The 12000-nt window shown below is 45.4% G+C and overlaps 1 long non-coding RNA gene across 1 annotated transcript; it reads left to right on the top strand.

Annotated features, from left to right (window-relative positions):
* Positions 1-7367: 7367 nt before the first annotated feature.
* Positions 7368-11726, top strand: LOC123109232 (uncharacterized). The gene is made up of 3 exons (XR_006452521.1): positions 7368-7782; positions 7864-8929; positions 11140-11726. It is a non-coding gene; the product is annotated as an uncharacterized lncRNA (long non-coding RNA).
* The last annotated feature ends 274 nt before the right edge of the window (positions 11727-12000 follow it).

Genomic DNA, 12000 nt, shown 5'->3' with positions numbered 1-12000 from the left:
GGAGCCGCTTCTCAGCTACAATCACGAGGGACTCGGCCAGCCGGCTACTATCAGCAGTGCAGGCGGTCGACTTCTTGTAGTCTCCGACTATGGTCAGGATCCCCTTGGTACTCGGCATCTTCATTTTGAGGTAAGCATAGTGGGGGACCGCTATGAACTTGGCCAGAGCAGGTTGGCCAAGAAGTGCATGGTAGGGGCTCTCAAGTCCACCACTTCAAACCAAACTGGCTCACGACGGAAATCATTCTTGTCTCCGAAGAGAACATCGATTTGGGTCTTGTCGATTGGTGAGCAGGAAAGGCCAGGGACTATGCCATGGAATACAGTCCGACTGGGGGGGGAGCCGCTTCTGCTTGATTCCTAACTTCTCCATTGTGTCATAGTACAGGATATTGATGCTGCTGCCGCCATCTATCAGGACTCTGGAGAAATGAGTTGCCTGCCTCTCTGTTGCAAAGGTAGCATCCAGGACCAGGGCATAGGAGCCCGGGGAGGGCATCACCTCCGGGTGGTCGGACCTGCTCCAACTGATAGGCTTCTCAGACCAATGCATGAACTCTGGAGTATTTGAGGCCATTGCTTGTACTTCTTGCTGTTGCAGCCGTCTGCTGCGTCTATCATCAACCACACTAGTGAATACAACATAGACTTCGTGCTCCATAGGGTACTCGTCTTGTATGGCACCGACTGGCCGGGCCGCCGGCTGCTGGGGCGGAGGAGGCAGCGGGCCGACAGGCGGAGGAGGTAGGAGGCCATCTCCCTTAGCAATCCAGGTTAGCCAATGACACTTTCGAGTGGTGTGGTTGGACGGCTTCGTGCCACTATAGAATTTGCAGGGTGCATCGAGGGTCTGCTCGTAAGAAAAGGCGGGCAACCAATTGGGCTTGCCGCCCTTCTGACGCTTGGGCGCTGGCTGCCCTTCCGGTTGCTGGTCCTCGACTGTCGCCACCTGCCGGCTGGTGGAGGCCGGCTGGGCGGCCTTCCGCTTGTTGTCGCTTGGATGCTGTCACCGACTGGTCTCACCAGCCGGAGTCCAAGGGGTCTGGGATGCCACCTTGCCGGACGCATCAACTAGGATCTCCGCCTTCATGGAGGAATCGGCCGTGGCGTGCTTGTCGGCGATGATCAACAGCTCATTGAGCGTCGCAGGCTCGTCGCAGAGGAGTCGATGCTTGAGGAGGGTGCCCTCTCGGCACCCGGCGGTGAAGTACTCGATCACCTGCACCTCATGCACACCTTCGCAAGAGTTGCACAGCTCAGCCCAGCGCGTGAGATAGTCGCGGGTCGATTTGCTGGGCCCTTGGACACACAAGGAGAGCTGTCGAGGCTTGAGAGGCTGCTTGTACGTGCTGGTGAAGTTGCGGACGAAGGCCTCGGTGAGATCAACCCAGCTGTTGATGCTGCGGGGCTTCAGGCTGTTAAGCCATGTCCGGGCTGTGCCTTGAAACATGAGCGAGATGTACTTCATGGCAACGCGCTTGTTGCCATTTGCTATGTTGACGGCCGTGGAATAGTCGACCAGCCAGTCCTCCGGCTTCACGGAGCTGGTGTATTTGGGCGTATCTCGCGGGAGGGTGAACCCTTTGGGGAAGGGCTCATCTCGGATTCGTGGGCCAAAACAGGGCAGGCCCAGCACGTCTTCTTCTTCTAGCGCCAGGGATCGGTTGAGGTGATCAATCTGATGGCGGGCGTCGTTCTCTCTGACTCCCTCTCGGCGGCCAGGGCGGTCGCCGAGTGTCGGGTGCGTGATAAGCGGCAGAGTGGAGTGCCTCGCTCCGCAAGGCGGAGGAGGAGGCGGATCGCCTCGCCGCTCCACTGCTTGAGGGCGGCCGTCCTCGTCTCGCTCGATTGAGAGGCGTGTCCGGTTACGGCTGGCAGCCAGCTCGTTGCCTCTTCTTCCGCGGGTGCCACCAGTGGCCGTCCGGGATGTCGCCCCATGATCCTGGCAAGGGGGCAGTTCGTCGTTCCGCCTGGCGGGCACTTCAGTGCGGCAGCCGGCTTCGTGCTGCGCGGCAGCCGCGTCTAGGAGCTGCTTGACTCGCCCCGTCATGTGGCGGTGCTCATTGCCGTCGTATTTGTCCAGCTCATCCGTCACCGCCTGGGCGGCCCGGATGTTCTTAGCAGGCGTGGCGTAGACATGGCGTTCTGCCCCGAACATGCTGGCGATGGTCGCGCCACGCTGCCAGACCGTGCCGACGCGGCTAGGCCCCTTAGGAGCCGGTGTGCCGCCAACGGCCCGATCCGTCTTGCGCCGGTAAGCGTCCGAGAGGCGTCGCACGCTGGCCAGTCGGCCAGCACTCTCAAGAAGCTGGACGCGACGTGTCTCCAGCATCTCAGCATCTGCGCCCTCTGGGATGGGCGCCGACATGTCTCGCAGAGCCGCGTCGAGTGGATCTCGAGCGCGTCCGTCCGAGTGCTCGCCGCTGTGGATGATGAGCACCTCCGTGACGGTGCTCCCGCCGCTGTGCTCGCGAGGAGGTGGCTCGTCGTAGACCACCATGTTGGTGGGGAACGCGTCAAACGACACCATGTCGGAGTCAACGATCATCGGATCAGTGGAGCCAATAGACTCCAGGTCCACAGTAGGCTCGTTGGTGACGTGGAGCTGGTCGAGGAGGCTGACGAGGCGGCTCTCGGGGCAGCCGGTGCCTGCGTCGGAGGTCGGCTCGTCGGAGAGGTGGATCTCGCCAACAAGGTCGGCGAGGCAGCTCGCCGTGCAGGCGATCTCCGCGCCGTTCAGCGCGTTGAAGCTGACGCCATCAGGCGTGCTGGGCTGGCTTCGCTCGCCAGGAAGGAACAAGGTTCCCGTCCAGAGCAGATCTCCGGGAGATGGTGCACCTTGCCCCACGGTGGGCGCTAATGACCCACAAGTGTAGTGGATCTATCATAGTCCTTTTGATAAGTAAGAGTGTCGAACCCAACGAGGAGCAGAAGGAAATGATAAGCGGTTTTCAGTAAGGTTTTCTCTGTAAGCACTGAAATTGTAGGTGCTATATAGTTTTGTGATAAGATAAATAGTAACGAGTAACAAGTAAATAAAGTAAACAAAGTGCAGCAAGGTGGCCCAATCCTTTATGTAGCAAAGGATAAGCCTGGACAATTTCTAATAATGAGAAAGGAGCTCCCGAGGACACATTGGGAATTATCGTCAAGCTAGTTTTCATCACGCTCCTATGATTCACGTTTGGTACTTTGATAATTTGATATGTGGGTGGACCGGTACTTGGGTACTGCCCTAAGTTGGACAAGCATCCCACTTGTGATTAACCCCTATTGCAAGCGTCCGCAACTACAAAAGAAGTATTAAGGTAAACCTAACCACAACATTAAACATATGGGTCCATATCAGCCCCTAACGAAGCAACGCATAAACTAGGGTTTAAGCTTCTGTCACTCTAGCAACCCATCATCTACTTATTACTTCCCCATGCCTTCCTCTAGGCCCAAATAATGGTGAAGTGTCATGTAGTCGACGTTCACATAACACCACTAGAGGAAAAGACAACACACATCTCATCAAAATATCGAACGAATACCAAATTCACATGATTACTAATAGCAAGACTTCACCCATGTCCTCAGGAACAAACGTAACTACTCACAAAGCATATTCATGTTCATAATCATAGGAGTAATAATATGCATAAAGGATCTGAACATATGATCTTCCACCAAGTAAACCAATTAGCATCAACTATAAGGAGTAATCAACCCTACTAGCAACCCGCAGGTACCAATTTGTGGTTTTGATACAAGATTGGATACAAGAAATGAACTAGGGTTTTGAGAGGAGATGGTGCTGGTGAAGATGTTGATGGAGATTGACCCCCTCCCGATGAGAGGATCGTTGGTGATGACGTTGGTGATGATTTCCCCCTCCCGGAGGGAAGTGTCCCCGGCAGAACAGCTCCGCCAGAGCCCTAGATTGATTCCGCCAAGGTTCCGCCTCGTGGCGGCGGAGTTTCGTCCCGTAAGCTTGCCCACGATTTTTTTCAGGGTAGAAGTGATGATATAGCAGAAGATAGACGCCGGAGGCCCACCACGGGGCCCAGGAGATAGGGGGCGCGCCCTATAAGGGGGGCGCGCCCCCTATCTCCTGGACAGGGTGTGGCCCCCCTGGCCTATTTCTTTCGCTCAGAAATTCTTATTAAATCCAAAAACTTGTTTCGTGGAGTTTCAGAACTTTTGGAGTAGTGCAGAATAGGTTTCCAATGTTTGCTCCTTTTCCAGCCAGAATTCCAGCTGCCGGCATTCCCCCTCTTCATGGCAAACCTTGTAAAATAAGAGAGAATAGCCATAAGTATTGATATATAATGTGTAATAACAGCCCATAATGCAATAAATATTGATATAAAAGTATTATGCAAAATGGACGTATCAACTCCCCCAAGCTTAGACCTCGCTTGTCCTCAAGCAAAAACCGAAATCGAAAAATATGTCCACATGTTTAGAGATAGAGGTGTCGATAAAAATAAAATATGGACATGAGGGCATCATGATCATTCTAATAACAACAACATATATAGATTTTGTCATATGATTTCCTATGCTCAAGTAACAAGCAATTCACAATGTCAAGTATGGTTCAAAAACTTCATTGGGAACCAAAAACTATAATCTCAGTCACTGAAGCAATTGCAATTTATCGTAACATCAGAAAGAGTCAACAATAGAGCTTTTCAGCAAGCTCACATACTCAACTATCTCGTAGTCTCCTACAATTGCTAACACTCATGCAGTACTTGTGGTTATAGAGTTTCAGCCGGACACTGAGAAAGATAGGGGCTTATTGTGTTGCCTCCCAACGTATTCACCTTTAGATGATGTCAACAATAATAGCCCATGCTAACTTACATCCGATTGGATATATATATCAGGATCTTTCAAACACAAGGAGCTTGCCAAAGGATAAAATAAAAAAGGGAAAGGTGTGGATCACCTTGACTCAAGCATAAAGTAAAAACATAAAGTAAAAGATAGGCCCTTCGCAGAGGGAAGCAGAGGTTGTCATGCGTGTTTAGTGTTGATGCATAAAATCTTAATGCAAAAGAACGTCACTTTATATTGCCCCTTGTATGTGGACCATTATTATGCAGTCCGTCGCTTTTATTACTTCCACAACAAGTTCGTACAAAGCTTATTTTCTCTGCACTAATAAGTCGTACATATTTAGAGAGCAATTTTTATTACTTGCACCGATGACAACTTACTTGAAGGATCTTACTCAATCCATAGGTAGGTATAGTGGACTCTCATGGCAAAACTGGGTTTAAGGATATTTGGAAGCACAAGTAGTATTTCTACTTGGTGCAAGGAATTTGGCTAGCATGAGGGGGAAAGGCAAGCTCAACATGTTTGGAAGGTCAATGACAATATACTTTAACTGAGATGTCAGAAAACATAAACCATTACGTTGTCTTCCTTGTCCAACATCAACTCTTTTAGCATGTCATACTTAATGGGTGCTTCGCAATCATAAAAGATGTCCAAGATAATATATCTATATGTGAACCCTCTTTCCTTATCACTTCCTATTAATTGCAACGATGACCAAGGCTACGTTCATCAATTGTCAACAATTTTTATGCCTCATACTTTCGATGTGTGAAGTTATCACTATCCATAAGATCAATATGAACTCTTTTATTCTTTCTACTTTCTCAAGATCATAGCAACATAGCAAAGCCCTTGACTCAACACTAATCTTTATTATAGATAGCACACAGACTCGATTACATAAATAGATCACAATGCAAAACTCAAAACTACTTGAAATTAAAACTTCAAACTACTAGATCAAGATACTACTAAAAGGATCAAACTGAATAAAGCGGTAAAGATAGGAGTGTGATGGTGATACGATACCGGGGAACCTCCCCCAAGCTTGGCAGTTGCCAAGAGGAGTGCCCATACCCATGTGATTATGTCCTCAGAGGTGATGGAGGTGGTGATGATGGAGTTGTTGCATTTTTCTTCTCTAGCTTGCGTCTGAGACTAAAATTTTCCTCCCTCAGATCTTCATTCTCGAGCTCAAGTTTCATTATCTTTTTGCATAGTGCTGCCTTGCTGTCCTGCAAAAAATGTGGTGGGATAGATTGGACCTTAGGAAGGCTTGACTTCTTGAACTCCACATGCATATCACCAGGTTGAGGTAGTGGATCTTCCTCTTCATCGGAGCATGTCTCCTCCTTTCTATTTGGATCATAGTCTTCTTCTTCCTCCGTGGTCCAGCCATAATGTTCCACATCCCCATATACTTTTGGGTTTGTGATATAATCAGCCATGTAGCTCTCCCCCTCCAAATCTTGGGACGACATCTTGTTCCAAATCTGCAACAGGAACAGCTCGAAACGAAAACAGAGGATATTTGCGTGATACGGTGGTCAAAACTTTCGGGAGTATATATAATGAATTTTTACCGACCAAAATACATAACATACAAGAAAACGGAGTCCGGGGGCACACAAGGTGCCCACGAGACAGGGGGCGCGCCCTACAGGGGGGGGGGCCCTCCACTCTCGTGGAAGCCTCATGTCCCTTTCGGACTACTTCTTTCTTCCTAAAATTCTTAAATAATCCAAAACTGATAAAAATTGCCACTAGAGTTGTTTTGGAGTCGGTTTACTTACCGTACCACATACCTATACCTTTTCAGAGTCTGGAACGTTCTGGAAAGTGTCTCTTATGTATTCCTTAGCGGTTACGGTTTCAATAATATTAGTTTCAACATTGATAGGATTACCTGAAATATAGTGTTTAATTCTTTGACCGTTAACCATCCTTGGACTTGTGCCTTCGAAGTTGTTGATTTTTATAAAACCAGAACGATAGACCTCCTCGATAACGTAGGGACCTTCCCATTTTGAGAGAAATTTTCCTGCAAAAAATCTTAAACGAGAGTTGAATAATCTATCTATCTATACCTCTACTAATTACAGACTCCCTAAAAATTCACACGTTAATTAGAATTTATGAGCCGTTAATCTGGTGGGGCCAGATTATTACGGTGTAGATCGATCTATCTAATTCTCAGTTAAAAGTTTGCTCAGTTGTAAATTACAGTCTCCCTACGAATTCATACGTTAATTAGAATTTATGAGCCGTTAATCTGGTGGGGCCAGATTATTACGGTGTAGATCGATCTATCTAATTCTCAGTTAAAAGTTTGCTCAGTTGTAAAAAAACGCTCCATGGCCCACAATCGTTTGTTTTGGTTGTAAATAAAAATCTACTTAAGACTCAATCTTATTATGGATGCACATAGCAATCTTTATCTTTTTTGTAAAAGGCTAATCTTTATCTCTTTCGAGAAAATATACCCCAACCGTCTCCTTTTCAGTTAAAACAAAACAAAAACCTATCTAATCCTCGGACGCCCCAAATCCTCATCTCGCCCAATCTCGCCGTCGGCGATTCGGCAACCGCAAACCCTAGCTTGGCCGCCCGCTGAAAGACCGAGCGCCCTCTGCCTCGCCACCTCGAGCCTCTCACCGAGAGGGCGGCGGGAACGACGGAGCCGTGCAGTTGTCGGTGCCCAAGTGCGGCGGAGCGGCTGCAGTCCTGCAACGCGCCTTTCCTCGAGTGGCACGCATGGCTGGCGGCATGACGCGAACGACGAGCAACGTCTGGTGGAGGAGCTCCAGTAGGAGGTGGTGCACCAGAGCCGATAGTCGCGTTCTTCTTCGTCGCCATCCTGTAGTGTAGTGTGGCCCGAAGCAATGAGATGCTCATGCATGTGCCCAGCAACTAACATCAGCTAGACTCCTAGGAGGATGAAATCAGGTACTCCCTCCAGTACAACTAACCTATGCAAAGCTTCCCTTTCTTCTGCGCAGCTCAAATCTTGACTCATCCATGTTTCAGGTAATATGTCAGGCAGGTGGCCCAGCCATTCAACTTCTTAAAACTGTTTTGTTTTTGGGCAACGGTCGCCTCTGTGTCCACTCAGCAGGGAATTGCAGTGCATATGCAAGTAAACTGTTTCATATCTATCCTGAGTTTCCTGCACTACATAATATATATTATCCATATAATATATCTGTAATAGTACCCTGTCCAAAATGTTAGTGCTGTTTTTGCAATTTTGTAAACCAGATTTGTGGCAAGTGCAGTGCATATGGAAGTAATCTGGGCTGGACTAATCTTGAAGTCTTCCATCAATTTTTATTACGACAAAATATTTGTTCTTATCACATATATAGTACGCACTGGGCAATCATGATTCATGGGCAGTTGATATATATGTTGGTTGATGAAAATTACTTTAGGGTATCCATTCTGCTATATTTTACATACTGAACAATTTTTTTGACATCTGATCTGGTAGAGAAAACAAGCATAGATATTTTGTGCTTACCTACAGATAATTTCATATAGATTACTTAGCATTCAACATGATTTAGTTTCCAGTCCGTATAGATTAATCATTTTATGAGCTAACTAGAATATTTTAGGATTTTATTATATTTTCAGTTATGGTCGTGGACTGTGCACACACTTCACAGAATGAAAAACTACATCAAGCATTACTTTTTACATGCATGAAGCATTTTACAATAAATTTCCTATTATGGAGAAGTCATTCATCAACTAGCTGAATCAACGAACACTGTATGGCAAGGCGAACAAGCACACTAAATAAGACGAGCCATCGTAATACCAAGCTATTTTTACAAAGGCATTTCACTGTAGGACTATGTTGTGATTAGCATTTTTCTTCAGCTTCAGATGGTTATCTTGGATTGAAACGACACTTTGCATTTTTTCACCTTTTTGTATAGTTCTGACGACCAAATTTAGAAAATTGAACTGGTGGTGAGTTCAATCTGCTCTGAAGCTTCTGTATAATATCATTTTTGTAGGTCGAACATAAAAGGATGCACATTGCTTTTTAAAGGTTGAATATAACGTTTCATGAATCAACCTTGAGGTATCAATCAAGTCTCACTTTTTTATTCATTGTTTATTATTGGTTGCTCTGCACAGTCAAATAAGCGTATATCATTATTATTTTTGTTGGAAGGCGGACTATGAAAGATGTTTCTTGCTAATTATAATTCTATTCATTGTAAATATCTGAAGTTTTTGGTTCAGTTTATGAACTGCTGAAAGTTGATGCTGACACCCAATAAGATGTTTCTAATATATGAATAAATTGAAAGAGATACAAAACACTTTTCCTAATCTACAGAAGAAATTATTTCTAACTAAAATCCATCTCACAGGTCTATCTTCTCTCTACAGGTAAATATATGTGTTTTTATACGTATTCTCTGTATGTGTTCTTAGTACTTCAGTAATCTATATATGTCATGTCCTGCTTGGCCATTTCAATAGGTAACGCTATCACCTTGGCTAGATAGCTTCCTTATTATGTGGTTTAGTCGAGTGAGGCTCCTCTTTACATGATTTGACCATGCATGCCTAGGCCATAAAATAGTTTCGAAATTTGAACATACATTATGCTCGGATGATATTAGCACCTGAGTTTATAATCTACCCAATATTACTTACATGACAGCTACTATTTGGAGGTATGCTATTTTGCTAAAAAAAGGTACCTACAGTCCAAGATTTTCTAAAGGCAACCAAATAAACTTAATCCGAACTGAAAGAGATACAAAACACTTTTTCAAATCTACGGAAGATATTATTTCTAATTAAAATCCATCTCACAGGTCTATCTTCTCTCTACAGGTAAAAATATGTGTTTTTATACATATTCTTTGTATGCGTTCTTAGTACTTCAGTAATCTATATATGTCATGTCCTGCTTGGCCATGTCAATAGGTAACACTGTCACCTTGGCTAGATAGCTTCCTTATTATGTGGTCATGTCCTACTATTTTGAGGTATGCTACTTTGCTAAAAAAACATACCTACAGTCCAAGCTTTTCTAAAGGCAACCAAATCAACTTAATCCGAATTCGGAGGCTATTTTATAATCAAGAATTGTGCTTATGAGATTTTTTCGAAACTACACTGTTGAATATAAGACCTCCTAAATATGTCCAGGAAATGAACACCATTAAGAAGCCAATCTTGACATGTCTCCCTAAATTACGTACATTACTTTTTAGTTAACTTGCATTATTTGACATATTTATCTCAGAAATACAAGTGAAATACACAATTCTGAAAGCTCACAATGTAACAACATGATGGATTTGTATCTTTCAGATTATAGACCATCTCCTTTTTCTCTGTTACATTGTTGTTCTCTACTCTTTATCAACACTGCTATAATAAAATGTATCCTTACATTGTCCCACTACAACACAGAAGGTCTGTAGAGACGTCCATTAATCAATTATATGGGGGAGACCATTCCACATATATACTTCATCAGTTCTTATCAGAGTATATATTTTGCCAGCATCTATGTATGATTCATGCTATGTTTTTAAGGCGGTAAAGCGTCATAAGGCGGAGGAGGGCCGCTCTGACGCCTAAGCGCCAAGGCGAGGCGGTAAGGCGAGGCAAGGCGACGCCTTAAACATTGCAGGAAAAGAGTCATCAATAGGTCTGCACATATTAATACTAGAAAAAGAGCAATGGCTGAGAGATGGGCCACTACTTATGCACCTCCCAGTGGCCCAAAAGCCCATCTAGTGGCCATATACACCCCCGTGACCTAATTCCACTATCTCCTTCCCTTCTTTCCCACCACAGACGCCACGAAGCCATACCCTTATGGTCCTCCCTCCCTCCTCTTCATGGCCCCACCCTTCTCCCTCACAGCAGCAAGCCCCAGGAGCCCCCAGTCCTCCCTCCTCTTCATGGTGCCGGGAGACAGCGGGGCCGTCATCTCCAAGCCCCAGGAGCAGCCAGAACTAGGGCAGCCACAGCCGTACACTTCATGTCTGTCTAAGGCGGGGTAGACGCCTTGCCATCCTGGGGCGCCTTGACGCTTAGGCGACGACTAGGCGACGCTTAGGCGACGCCTTAAAAACATAGGATTCATGTAATATGATTAATGCACAGTGTATTTCCATTCTAGATACTTTATTTTCATTGGATTTATATTGTAGGCAAAACGATCATGGAATAGCATGTGAGGTGTATTTTTTTAGCACCTGTCTATTTTGATGCATTGTGTTTTGCATACATATACCAAGTTTCCTTAAATATATATTGCAGGAGAATGGATGATCGAGTAGCACTCAAGATGGCAAGGTGGTTGAAATTTACGTAATGTTGAAGCTTGAGGACTCATGAGGTAGTTGTACGTCTACAGTGGTTGATGATCGTCTACAGTGGTGTATGTGAGTACTAAAACCCTTCCGTTCCTCTCCCGACATATGCCCCAAACGATTAGTGGCAGAAGGTAGTTGAGACTACTTTTCTTGAGGCCTGAACCCTCTCCATGGCCTCCTGCCACAAGACCCTGAGTGAAACAGCAGCTTGGGGGACGACCTCATTAAGATAATATCCAACTGAAGCACCGAGCTCCAAAAGATGGCGACGCCACAACAGCCCGAAAAGATGTTGCGCCGTTTCCTGTGAAAGGTTCCAGAAATAATATGAAGCAACATGGGAGCAGGGATGATGTTTTCGGGAACAAAATGTTAGTGTGGTAACACAAAAAGAGTAGCCAATGTATCTATGAACTACCCCTCAAAAAAATTGTATCTATGAACTCTATTGTCGAAATGGGTTATATAATTTTATGCGCGGAGAAGGTGTAAGATTTGTTGCCGATGATAAAAGGTAAATTTTGAAATATGTATTGTGCTTGAGGACTCATGAGGTAGTTTACTTCTCAGTGGTTGATGATCGTCTACAGTGGTGTATGTGAGTACTAAAACCCTTCCGTTAGTCTCTCTCTCTCTGTGTGTGTGTGTGTGTGTGTGTGGTTTACACTTTTAGATGCTGCGTGTTTTTCTTATTGCTTATTATTCTTCTTGGTGGATTTATTTCTACCATCCTACTCTTCTGATAGATAGTAAGAATATTGTATGTTTTTTTACTATGTATGAACCAAGAAGAGCTTTCTGATGG

The sequence above is a fragment of the Triticum aestivum genome, chromosome 1B (assembly GCF_018294505.1).
Source record: "Triticum aestivum cultivar Chinese Spring chromosome 1B, IWGSC CS RefSeq v2.1, whole genome shotgun sequence".
In the NCBI taxonomy this organism is placed as follows: domain Eukaryota; kingdom Viridiplantae; phylum Streptophyta; class Magnoliopsida; order Poales; family Poaceae; genus Triticum; species Triticum aestivum.
Note: the sequence above shows the minus strand (reverse complement) of the source record. Positions and strands in the feature narration are given on the sequence as shown.